At 44.4% G+C, this 13,463-nt stretch overlaps 1 protein-coding gene across 2 annotated transcripts in view; it reads right to left on the bottom strand.

Moving 5' to 3' along the window:
• The window catches only part of ppp2r3a (protein phosphatase 2, regulatory subunit B'', alpha), a 468,043-nt gene extending 455,331 nt beyond the window's left edge, over positions 1 to 12,712 (bottom strand). For both annotated transcript variants that reach the window (XM_038815671.1, XM_038815670.1), the window contains exon 1: positions 12,474 to 12,712. The gene's annotated coding sequence lies outside the window, so the exon portion shown is untranslated. The remainder of the gene's footprint in view (positions 1 to 12,473) is intronic.
• Positions 12,713 to 13,463: the final 751 nt, after the last annotated feature.

Below are 13,463 nucleotides of genomic sequence, written 5' to 3'. Positions count from 1 at the left end.
CTGTGGGAGGAAACCGGAGCACCCGGAGGAAACCCACGCACACAGGGGGAGGACGTGCAGACTCCACACAGACAGTGACCCAGCCGGGAATTGAACCTGGGACCCTGGAGCTGTGAAGCATTTATGCTAACCACCATGCTACCCTGCTGCCCTAGAGGACTGGGAAATCTTTAGGGGGCAACAGAAAGCTACTAAAAAAGCTATAAAGAAGAGTAAGATAGAGTATGAGAGTAAACTTGCTCAGAATATAAAAACAGACAGTAAAAGTTTCTACAAATATATAAAACAAAAAAAGAGTGGCTAAGGTAAATATTGGTCCTTTAGTTTAGAGGATGAGAAGGGAGATTCTGAATGGTTTTTTGGGTTGGTCTTCACAGTGGAAGACACAAATAACATGCCAGTGACTAATGGAAATGAGGCTATGACAGCTGAGGACCTTGAGATGATTGTTATCACTAAGGAAGTAGTGATGGGTAAGCTAATGGGGCTAAAGGTAGATAAGTCTCCTTGCCCTGATGGAATGCATCCCAGAGTGCTAAAAGAGATGGCTAGGGAAATTGCAAATGCACTAGTGATAATTTACCAAAATTCACTAGACTCTGGGGTGGTCCCGGCGGATTGGAAATTAGCAAACGTGACACCACTGTTTAAAAAAGGAGGTCGGCAGAAAGCGGGTAATTATAGGCCAGTTAGCTTGACTTCGGTAGCAGGGAAGATGCTGGAATCGATCATCAAGGAAGAAATAGCGAGGCATCTGGATGGAAATTGTCCCATTGGGCAGACGCAGCATGGGTTCATAAAGGGCACGTCATGCTTAACTAATTTAATGGAATTTTTTGAGGACATTACCAGTGCGGTAGATAATGGGGAGCCAATGCATGTGGTATATCTGGATTTCCAGAAAGCTTTTGACAAGGTGCCACACAAAAGATTGCTGCATAAGATAAAGATGCATGGCATTAAGGGTAAAGTAGTAGCATGGATAATGGATTGGTTACTTAATAGAAAGCAAAGAGTGGGGATTAATGGGTGTTTCTCTGGTCGGCAATCAGTAGCTAGTGGTGTCCCTCAGGGCTCAGTGTTGGGCCCACAATTGTTCACAATGTACATAGATGATTTGGAGTTGGGGGCCAAGTGCAATGTGTCCAAGTTTGCAGACAACACTAAGATGAGCGGTAAAGCCAAAAGTGCAGAGGATACCGGAAGTCTGCAGAGGGATTTGGATAGGTTAAGTGAATGGGCTCGGTTCTGGCAGATGGAATACAATGTTGACAAATGTGAGGTTATCCATTTTGGTAGGAATAATAGCAAAAGGGATTATTATTTAAATGATAAAATATTAAAAATGCCGCTGTGCACAGAGGCCTGGGTGTGCTAGTGCATGAGTCGCAAAACGTTGGTTTACAGATGCAACAGGTGATTAAGAAGGCAAATGGAATTTTATCCTTCATTGCTAGAGGGATGGAATTTATGACTAGGGAGGTTATGCTGCAATTGTGCAAGGTGTTAGTGAGGCCACACCTGGAGTATTGTGTTCAGTTTTGGTCTCCTTACCTGAGAAAGGACGTACTGGTGCTGGGAGATGTGCAGAGGAGATTCACTAGGTTAATCCCAGAGCTGAAGGGGTTGGATTATGAGGAGAGGTTAAGTAGACTGGGATTGTACTCGTTGGAATTTAGAAGGACGCAGGGGGAATCTTATAGAAACATATAAAATTATGAAGGGAATAGATAGGATAGTTGCGGGCAGGTTGTTTCCACTGGCGGGTGGAAGCAGAACTAGGGGGCATAGCCTCAAAATAAGGGGAAGTAGATTTAGGACTGAGTTTAGGAGTAACTTCTTCACCCAAAGGGTTGTGAATCTATGGAATTCCTTGCCCAGTGAAGCAGTTGAGGCTCCTTTATTAAATGTTTTTAAGATAAAGATAGATAGTTTTTTGATGAATAAAGGGTTTAAAGGTTATGGTGTTTGGGCCGGAAAGTGGAGCCGAGTCCAAAAAAGATCAGCCATGATCTAATTGAATGGCGGAGCAGGTTCGAGCGGCCAGATGGCCTACTCCTGCTCCTAGTTCTTATGTTCTAATGTTTTTTTCTGTGCTGCATTTTAAAAGAGTTCCCTGATCTCTGTGGAGCAGGCCTTGCCGGCGCTAACAGGCCGCACTCCACCATAGTGACGACGTAAACCACGTCCCCTGAATTTATTTTTCCCAGAAAGGTGGAAAAATTCACCAGAGGTCTTTGGATAGAGCAATTTGCTCTATTTCCACATATAGCGAGAGTCAGCAAACAAAGGCACACAGATTTAAGATGATTTTTAGAGAAAATAAGGATTTTTCTTGCTTCGAGTTATGATGATCTGGATTACTTTACCTGAATGGATAATGGAAGCAGATTTAATAATTATAATGATTATCTATTGGAAAGTAAAGGTTTTGCAAGGCTATCGGGAAAGAGTAGGGGAGTGGGACTAATTGACTCTTTCCATGAGCCAGAGCAGATACAATGAATCAAATGTCGTCCACCCATGCTGCTGCAAAATTTTATGATTCCATGAACACTGTTCTATCTTATTTTTTAAGCATTTTCAAATATGTTATGCTATTTGAAAACGCTGATAAAATGTCGAGTTGGTAGTGCTGCAGCCTTCTTTGCTTCTACGTGACGGGAATAATTCAAGACACCCAAGATTCTTCCTGTTGAATTGTTCACAAGTCCCTTGAAGTTGCATTGTTGATAAATATATATTACATCTTCATTGTACAATGTTCCAGTTCTGGAGATTGGCAACGTTTTGCTAGCTAACTTTCTGACATCCGCTTTTGTGTCCGAGATGCAGTCTGAAATTGATAAACAGGCCAACACGATAAATACGAGTTTGTGCAGTAAGTCCATTCCTGTTTGAAACTTGTGGAATTTGTAGGTAATCTTTTGCGACAAGCAATAAACTGAAGGAAGTGCTAGTCTGTCACGAGACTTGTACCAGTCAGCCCATTTTGAAATGAAAATGAAATGAAAATCGCTTATTGTCACAAGTAGGCTTCAATGAAGTTACTGTGAAAAGCCCCTAGTCGCCACATTCCGGCGACTGTTTGGGGAGGCTGGTATGGGAATTGAACCGTGCTGCTGGCCTGCCTTGGTCTGCTTTCAAAGCCAGCTATTTAGCCCAGTGTGCTAAACCAGCCCCTGTGCACCTTTTGTGCACCTATCATCACCTAATCTTAATATTTCACTTAACTGCTCTTCTTTAAATGGAATTTGAGTTGGTCAAATTCGCAACTGGTAATAAAAAGACCATTCTGTGGTACACACAATCTATCTGCACAGGCAAAAATGAACTAAAATATTGTTTTTCTGAAAATTGAATTATTAAAGTTGTAGCATTTTATACGAAATTACAAAAACATACAAACAATAACCCTTAACCACACAACAAAACCCCCCCCAAAATGACCCTTCAATCCAAGAAACAAGAACCCCCCCCCCCCCAACTTAACCCCCTCCCTGCTGCCCTGCCCCGTTACCTCCCTCTAACAGACCAGCTCTCTGAAATACGATATAAACGGCTGCCATCTCAGGTGGAACACTTCAATTGTCCCCCTCACGGTGTATTTGACCATTGAGGTCCAAAAACTCCCTTAAGTCCCCTAGCCATGCCGGCGCACTCAGCAGCATTGTTAATCTCCAGCCCAATAGGATCCACCTCCGTGCCACCAATGAGGCAAAGGCAAGGCCACCCCCCCCCCCCCCACAAATCCAGCACATGCAAAACTCCAAATATAGCCGCCAAAGGACAGAGCTGCAGCTCATTATTTAGGGTCACCAGCATGGTGCTAAAAAGGACCTTCAAACACCCATCAGCTTGGAACAGGACCAGAATGTGTGCGTGGTGCACGGGGTCTCTTAAACAGTCTTCACACCTATCCTCCACTACCTCAAAAAAAAAGACTCGTCCTAGCCTTAGTGAGGTGTGCGCGAAACACTACTTTAGTGGGATCAGGCTCAGTCTCGCACACACAACATGGCATTCACCCTCCGCAGCATCTCACTCCATACTTCCTCCTCCAGTATTGACCCCAACTCCTCTACCCATTAAGCCTTTACCCTTCAATCAAACTCAACTCTTCCCCTATGATCCGTTCATATATGCCAGACTTACTGCCCTCCTCGGACCCCGAACAGGGGAGAATCCTCTCCACTAAGGAAGATGGCGGCACCACCGGGGAATCCAAGATCATCCTCTTAACAAAGCTCCATACCCGGAGGTACCTAAACATGTCCGAGCCTGACAGCCCAAATTTCTCCTTCAATTCCTCCAAGCTGGCAAATCCCTCCCTCTTTCCAAACCTTTCTCTTTACATGCACCAAATTTGGCATCCAGCCTTGCCGCCTCAAATAGGTGATTGCACAAAGGGGAACTAGTCTCGAGGCTGCTCCAAACTAAAAATGCTGGCAGAGTTGCCTCCAAACTTTTAACGTGGACAGACACCGCTACTGGGTTTACTGATTACCTTGCCAGCACCAAAGGAGGGGCAATGTTACTAATGCCCCCAAGCTTGTCCCTCTACATGACCCAGATTCCGTCAGAACACAGAGAGCCCCTGGATCTCCCACATCATCTCAACACCTCCTTGGCATTGGCTGCCCGGTAATAAAATAGCAAGCTTAGCAGCGCAAGACCCGCTGCCTATCTGTCCCTCTGAAGTACCGTCTTCCGAATCCTCGGGGTCTTATCCGTCCTGGAGACAAGCCACTCGAACCTTCGGAAAAAGGTATTGGGCAGGAACAATGGGAGACATAAGAACTAGGAGCAGGGGTAGGCCATCTGGCCCCTCGAGCCTGTTCCGCCATTCAATGAGATCATGGCTGATCTTTTGTGGACTCAGCTCCACTTTCCGGCCCAAACACCATAACCCTTAATCCCTTTATTCTTCAAAAAGCTATCTATCTTTATCTTAAAAACATTTAATGAAGGAGCCTCAACTGCATCACTGGGCAAGGAATTCCATAGATATGGAAATAAAAACAAAGTCTCAGCAAGATCTTCATTGGACCCAGTCCGACAAAGATAATGGGAGACTATCCCACCTCTGTAGAGCTTTAACTCTACTCGACAAGCTCATATAATTCAACGTCAGGGAACTAAAATATTGTCGATGCTACTGTGGTATAATGTCAACAGTGCAGCTATTCAACTGGTCATTTCTCTATTTCTTTACAATGAATTATTGCTTCAGTTGGCATTCATGCATATGCATTCAAACAGCCTGCACCTCATTGGTTCTCGTCTCTCAACATGAGGAAACAGCTAACCAAACATTACTAACTTTAATCTTAGATGGTCTTAGTATAGAAAGGAAACAAAACACAACTGATCTCTGTAGCTGTGGAGCTATGGTACAATACAGAGCTTCTTTTCCTCACTTCTGATTGACTGACATATTCCTTAACTTGACTAGAATAACTAACTAACAGAACACCTGGTGTTGGATATTTCCACCTCATTCAATTCACGGTTCTCCCTGTTGGAGTTTGATTATTTGTGGGAACAGTGTACATTTCTCTCAGAGTTTTTACATGTCTGTCACAACACAACATAATTGGTTGAGAGATACCAAAATAATATCATGCTCTGCATTATTATACTGAGACAGCTGTGTATGCAAGTTATTTCATGCATTATTACTACTCATTGAACATTACTGCAGAAATGGTCGAGAGACCAACAAATGTAGGCCAGGATATTTTGGATGGTGGGGTTTCCCGTCCTGCCATCCGAAGAGTCAGCGGGGCACACATTCCTGCTGACTCTGCCTGCCCTGCAACCTTTACATACTTGAATGAGCATCAATTGGCTGCAGGTGGGATTTTTGCCCCTCACTTGGGAGTAGGTTCTTCAGATTGTCCGACAACCCTCTCGTCCCTGCAGCAAGCTGCTATGGACAGAGGAGGTACTTCCCAAAGACATCAGAGCCTAAGTCCAAGGACTGGATGAAAAGGTCAATCTCAGGGCGGGGAGGGAATGGAAGGCCCGGGGGATGGATAGTGGGCAATTGGGGTGTCAGGGTAGAGGCTGGGGCAGCGATGGAAGTCTGCCAGCCACCGACCATAAGCAGGGGGGGACATGGGCCACCCGATGGCAGAAACAGGCTTCTAATGAAATTGTTCCCCCACCCCAGCCCTGCAGAATTACACTTTCCTCATTTTGATTCTCGACACAGGTACCTGAAGATTTCAGAGGGAGAATTATTGCCAGGGTAATATGAAGTTTTTCAATTAAAGATAGAACCATCGAATCTATAGAACTATGGAACCCCTACAGTGCAGAAGGAGGCCATTTGGCCCATCGAATTAGCACTGACCCTCCAAAAGAGCACCCATCTAGGCCCACTCCCCTCCTCCATCACCGTAACCCCAGCTAACCTGCACATCCCTGGACATTAAAGGGCAATTTTAGCATGACTACCAGTGCTAAATGGTTGGCTTTTTTGACAAAGTCCAGGAAGGTTTCCTCTGGGCCTTCAATTTGTGATACTACAGTAAGCTAAGGAGTGCACACCGTTGAATAAAATCTATCCAGCAGCAAGCCATCATCACTCTTCATCAATGTTGATTAAACAACAGTGCAATCAGGAACAGGAAATTCTGCTCCAAGTAATTCCCGAGTTGGAGAGGAAGTTTTGACGCCGTAATTTTTGCCAACAACTTTATTAATAAACTTTATTAAGTTACATGTGAAAATAATTCAAAGGCCTGACTATTTATTTTTACTGACAAGATCCACTTAATATTTCCTGTCCTCAATTACATCAATGTTTCGCAACCTCAACATCCATAATGATAGAAGCTCATTTTACAAAGTCAGGCAAACTTCATAGAATTCTCTCTCCTGGCAATATTACAGAATTGCCTACATCCCACAAGTATGAAATTGGCTGTAAAGTACATTGGGATATCTGGTGGTTGTGAAAGGTGCTTTTTATTAGTTGCAAGTCTTTAAATGGGACATCATCCAATTCTACTTTATGACTGGTTTAAAAGTAGATTTTTAACTTGCCACTTAGGTGTCAAATGGATGGTTGATCAGCAAGACCATGTTTACACCCTGGTGGTCAGGTTGAATGTTAACCCTTCGTCCTCTGAAGGTTGATTCATTTGAAATGTCTTATTTGCGGTCAGCTTTCAGCAAGGTCATGTCAAACTGAAAAGCCATTACTCTACTGTTGCAACATGTCATCACTTGACCTTACCAAACTTAGCACACTTATTCAGCAAACTGAAAAGGTGGTATGATTATTTGTTATTATCCTATTAAAACTGTTCAATAGAATCATAGAATCCCTACAGTTCTGAAGGAGGCCATTTTTTACTAATAATAAATCTTTATTAGTGTCACAAGTAGGCTTATTTTAACACTGCAAATGAAGTTACTGTGAAAATCCCCTAGTTGCCACTCTCCCGGCACCTGTTCAGGTACGCCGAGGGAGAATTCAGATTGTCCAATTCACCTATCAAGCACGTCTTTTGGCACTTGGGAGAGGAAACCGGAGCACCCGGAGGAAACTCATCCAGACACGGGGAGAGCGTGCAGACTCTGCACAGACAGTGACCCAAGCCAGGAATCAAACCAGAGTCCCTGGCATTGTGAAGCAACAATGCTAACCACTGTGTTACCATTTGGCTCATTAAATCTGCACTCCAGCTAGGCCCATGCCCCTACCCTATCCCCATAACCCCCCACCTAACCTTTGGACACTGAGGGCAATTTAGCATGGCCAAACCACCTAACCACATCTTTGGACTCTGGGAGGAAACCACACAGACACGGGGAGAACGTGGAAACTCCACACAGTCACCAAGGTCGGAATTGAACCTGGGTCCTTGGCGCTGAAGCATCACTGTGCCACCGTGGTGCCACTAAATGTTCCATCCAGGGGGTTATAAACCATGATCATTAGAAACCTAAATTATGATTTTGTGGAGTGGTAATCATTAAACCTCAGTCTGATCAATTTCTAGGATACTATGAGAAAAGTTGTGATTTCATTTGCATTTATTTCTCCAAGTTCTCTTAAATCAATGCAACAAAAAAAAAAACCCAATATATTCAAATTTGTCCTTCTTAGCACATTATGAATTGCTGTGAAGCAAGTTTATAATTGAAGTCGGCAATCAATCCAGAACATTTTTGCCGTAATCTGTGTCCTTCAACAGAGTGAGACTCGAGATATCAGACGCCTCATTCCATTTCCTGTGACTGTTAATGATTGTGGTGAAGCCAAGTGTCAGGCTACAACATACGGATAGCTTCAAGTGGGGAGTAATTACTCCTGAAGTCAGGTTTAGACCAGAGATTTCCACAGTTCCACAGTCACCTCCTCCGTTTTCTCTCCGCTCCCCTCCTCCACACAAATCACTTCCTCACATCCACCCTGCTGATTCCTATATGGTTCAAGCATCTCGGGCTGTGCTTCCCCTGTCCCTTCAGCATTCTTTGGTGCCTCTTTGAATTTTAGTTGAGCCAGTATCATTCTTATTCCCTTATTTGATTTTCCAACCCTTTTTTGGCTTTTTTTGCACGGGTAGTGGTCTGAACTGGATGAGCTGGCTGCGGAATTCAACCCTCAACCACCCTGCTTAATGATATTCAGGCAGGACTGAAAAAAGTAGCCCGGTCACTTAAAACACACATAACGGCTGATGATAGAATAAAAGTAACACCTTATACACTGGATTCGAGGTGCCGATTAAAACTCAAGTCTTTACAAACTGTGCTTGCACTGTGCATGCCCAGGCGGCTGGGTGGCACTGTTGCTTCACAGCACCAGGGTCCAATTCGCGGCTTGGGTCACTGTCTGTACGGAGTCTGCACGTTCTCCCCATGTCTGCATGGGTTTTCTTTGGGTGCTCAGCTTTCCTCCCACAAGTCCCGAAAGATGTGCTGTTAGGTGAATTGGGCATTCTGAATTCTCCCTCTGTGTACCTGAACAGGCGCCACAGTGTGGCGACTCGAGGATTTTCACAGTAACATCATTGCAGTTTTAATGTAAGCCTACTTGTGATACTAATGAAGCTTATATGGGCGGCACGGTAGCACAGTGGTTAGCACTGCTGCTTCACAGCACCAGGGACCCAGGTTCGATTCCTGGCTTGGGTCACTGTCTGACTGCGGAGTCTGCACATTCTTCCCGTATCTGCGTGGGTTTCCTCCCACAAGTCCCGAAAAGACATGCTGTTTGGTAATGTGGACATTCTGAATTCTCCCTCTGCGTACCTGGACAGGTGCCGGAATCTGGTGACGATGGACTTTTCACAGCAACTTTGTTGCAGTGTTAATGCAAGCCTACTTACATAGAACATAGAGTGCAGAAGGAGGCCATTCGGCTCATCGAGTCTGCACCGACCCACTTAAGCCCTCACTTCCACCCTATCCCCGTAACCCAATAATCCCTCCTAACCTTTTTGTGGTCACTAAGGGGTAATTTAGCATAGCCAATCCACCTAACCTGCACGGCTTTGGATTGTGGGAGGAAATCGGAGCACCCGGAGGAAACCCACGCAGACATGGGGAGAACAGGCAGACTCCGCACAGACTGTGACCCAGCGGGGAATCGGACCTGGGACCCTGGCGCTGTGAAGCCACAATGCTAGCCACTTGTGCTACCGTACTGCCCAAAACGTGTGACCCAACTTGTGACAATAATAATGATTATAGATTATATAGAGGGCACTGTATGGCCTAAGCACTGTTTCTTTTTAAAAATCAGTCCAGGGGAAGGAAGCAAACGAGTTGTGAGCTCCTTCCCCGCATTCCCCCCCCCTTCCCTTCCCAGCAGCTGAAAGCTGTCAGCAGCTTTGTACACTTCTGCTTATTGCCTCGACCCTCTGTCTTTCCCCCAGGCTCAACTGCCTCAGCTCTGCGTTATATGAGAGCTGGCAGCTTTTAAATGAAGGCCAGAGCCGGATTTAACTCGGGACTGACCTGCCTAGCCATCATCCCTCCCAATTTATGGTTGCAAAGTCACGTTTCTAAACGAGGACGCTTCCGGGTAGCTAACATTCTTGTTGATTTCCCCGAGACCCCGAAATGTAACAGGCACGCTCCCTTTCACTGCCCTCAACAAGTGCATTCCCCAACCCTCACATTTGGGAAATGTTCAGGTTTTTTTTTGCCGGAAAAGGGTCCTTGTCCATAAAACATCGACCTGTCCGTGATCTTCGCAGATGCTGCCTGGCCTGCTAACTGTCCATGGATAGGGCGAGATAGAATACGGTGCAAGATGGTCTGTGTGCAGCTCAAACTCTGGCACCGACCTATGGGCTGAATGACAGACTTTCATCGTTTTCTTTCGCAACTCTTATCACAAATTCCAAAGTGAAAAAAACCCAGCATGAGACGTTACACTGCAGAGCGATTGTTCGACAGAATCTAATTAACCTCACCTAGTTATTTTTGTTACACTGTATCCTCAGGCACCAAAGTTGAAACTTCCCTGATGCAGGCATGGTCCTGCTGAGACTTGAATCCCCTGCCTAAAGGACATGACGTTTTATAATGTCTTTAAGCCTTTCCCCCACAAATTAATCTCACAAAGCATTTGAATTAAACAAGAGGAGACAAGCGCTGGAGTTTACAGAAAGCGCCCAGAGAACTCTCTGTCCCAGCTCCGCTGGATATAAACGTGAACAGAATTGCTTCCAAAGTCATTCCAGGCGCTCTCTCTGTGAAACTGCTTTCTTGCAACAACAATATGTAATTAATTCCTCTCAGGCATTTCCTCGGAGAGATTGAACAGAATCTAATTACTACGACCTTTGGAGCTCGGCTAACAGCTCCTCCCACACACACAGTAACTCGTCAGTCCTTCACACACCATTAGAACCACCAGGATCTACAGCCATATTCAAAGGATGTGGCACCAACAGATACGGCGCATATGGCAAAACAGATTGCAACCTATGCATCTGAAGCATCATGAACACGCTTACGTTTTCGATTTCAGAGCGTAGGTCTGAGCACATGGTTAATGAGCCAGTCGGGAAAACTTGACATAGATTTAAAACTGTGATGGCATGGATATAAAGTTCAGCAGTGTACATTCAGACAGCCCTTTATTACATGTATCATGCATGCAATTATTGCCAAAAGTGCGCTGCAAACCATTCTCTCAACAAACACAAAAGAATGAAAGTATGATACAATAAATACCTTTCTGGGGATGACATTCAGTTAAGAAATGAGGGAGAAAATGGAAGTTTCAACAAATATTAAAAGGCAACGTTCCACATGTTTGCTAAAGGGACCGTGAAATAAAAAGTTTAGGGGTGGCACCGTGGGAGAGGGCCTGGGGGGGGGGGGGGGGGGGGAAAGAGTCTTTCGGAGGGTCAGTACAGACTCGATGGGCCGAATGACCTCCTTCTGCACTGTAGAGATTCTGGGGAAAGAAAATATTCACAATGCGCCACCTATAGTTGTACTAATGGAGTTCTAAACAAATGGGAAGAGGCCAAAATACTTTAAAATTAAGTTAGTGTCCCTTTAAATACCGGATACCCGGGAGTCAGGTAAAGGCTAACATTAGTACTTTAGTAGGGGTTTCAGATAACATTTAAAAACTGCTTGGGCTACACTGTTGCATTTTATGATGCCATCTGAACTCCCTCGATTAAGTTACAGTCTAGTAACTGGGGTCAATTATTCTATATATATATAAAAAAAACTCTGACCACTGTTACTGTGTGCAGACTGTAGAGGAACAGGAACTTTGATCACATGGATTCTGCTCACTAAACTATAACATTATTTGCTACCGCTGAACATCAGCTGCACTTGTTTGTCTTGTTGCTATAACTATATTGTGTGAACGGAGATAGCTCTAACATGACACAGCTAAAACAGATGCGGTAGTATGAGGTGTATTAGCAAGCATATCCGTGCATGAGGTGACACCAGTTCAAAATCCCTGCGTTCGACAGATAACTGCAGCAGATTTATAAACGTACCGAAGTATATGGCTGGAATTGCTTAAATCAGATCGTCTGACCAACTTCGATGCTGTTCGCACGGTTAAGTTCTAAACTTGTTTCTACAATACTGCGAATATCACTTCAATGGGAGGGGGTGGGGTGCAGACAGGTTCAACACAACGCAATCATTGTCACAAAGTATAAGCAAAATGTAAAATTGTTTGATTACATCTTAGAAATCAGCAAGCCAGACACCTCTCTCGTCTCTAACTCTGAGCCTGTACGCCTCCTAATTTCATTTCTCTATTACTTAAACAGAAAACACGCCTGCAGCAAGAGGTGTAAATGTCATGCCACTGGGAGCCCTCTCTAACAAGAGATTTTTTCTTGGGTACAATAAGCAGCAACCGCTGCTCCAGTTCATTTGAATAAAACAGTCATCAACACTCAAGCCTGAGATAATCATAAAGGAAAATGAGCAGATAACATAAATAAGCAGAGTCCACGTACCCTTTAACTTTCAGTGATAGCCTTCCTGCTCAGTTGATGAAGGGACTACAGTTTTATAAAACAGTAAAAAAACAGACTTGAGACAGCCCCTGCTGCTGTCTCGGGGACTTTTACTTTCTTTTCTGGGTGAGGTGTCTGTAAGAGGAAAAAGGGGAGGGACAGACTTCTCCACTGACAACCTCTGTGAGCCGACTGCCGCAACTCTTTTCAAGTTATTCCATTCTAAGTGTCAGAGTCATAGGCGGGCAGGCAGATGCCGGAGAGGAGAGCTCTGAGAGGAACTCTGGATTGTGGTGGTGTTGGAAGGGGGACCTCCGGGGGAGTTAATGACAGCCAATCAGAATCTGGAAACTTTGGAGCGACACTGGGAGTAGCACATGACTTGGCTGAAGATTGAATTGTACACACACTCGGATTTAAAAACCAGTTTAGGCTGATCTATTATAAACGTATTCTAAAAATGGCCTTCAGCAGATCAAACCAAAAACAGCGTGTATGAGTGAGTTTTTTTTAAACACCGAGGCAATACGGAATCCGTTTTCAGAAAGAATATTAGTAACAAGGAGAGTCAAGCAATGTCAAATAATTTGTCATTTTCTCTTGAAATTTTCTTCACTCATCTCCTGAATTTTCTTGGAGATGGAACTGCTACTGTTTATCAGTACTTAGTAACTCAACCATTCCGCAGGTGAAAGGCTAGTTATCCTTTTTATTTAGTGAGTGCTAACAGACAAGTTAACTATGGGCGTGGAAGTCGGTGGGGTGCCAGTGTTAACCCACACATACTTGTGGGGGGAGGGGGACGGCTTTGGTCAATGATTTGAAATTAGAATTATGTCTTGATTCTATTTTTGATTAACCCAAGAAATTAAACAGTCCTGAAAGAAAACGAAAGACAGACTTGCATTTATTTATTCAGTGCGTTCCATGACCACCGATTGTCTCTCTTCGCATCCAATGAAGTACTTTTGAAGTTTAGTCACTGCTGTA

This window comes from Scyliorhinus canicula, chromosome 13 (genome assembly GCF_902713615.1).
Source record: "Scyliorhinus canicula chromosome 13, sScyCan1.1, whole genome shotgun sequence".
In the NCBI taxonomy this organism is placed as follows: Eukaryota; Metazoa; Chordata; class Chondrichthyes; order Carcharhiniformes; family Scyliorhinidae; genus Scyliorhinus; species Scyliorhinus canicula.
This window is presented reverse-complemented; position numbering and strand designations above follow the sequence as displayed.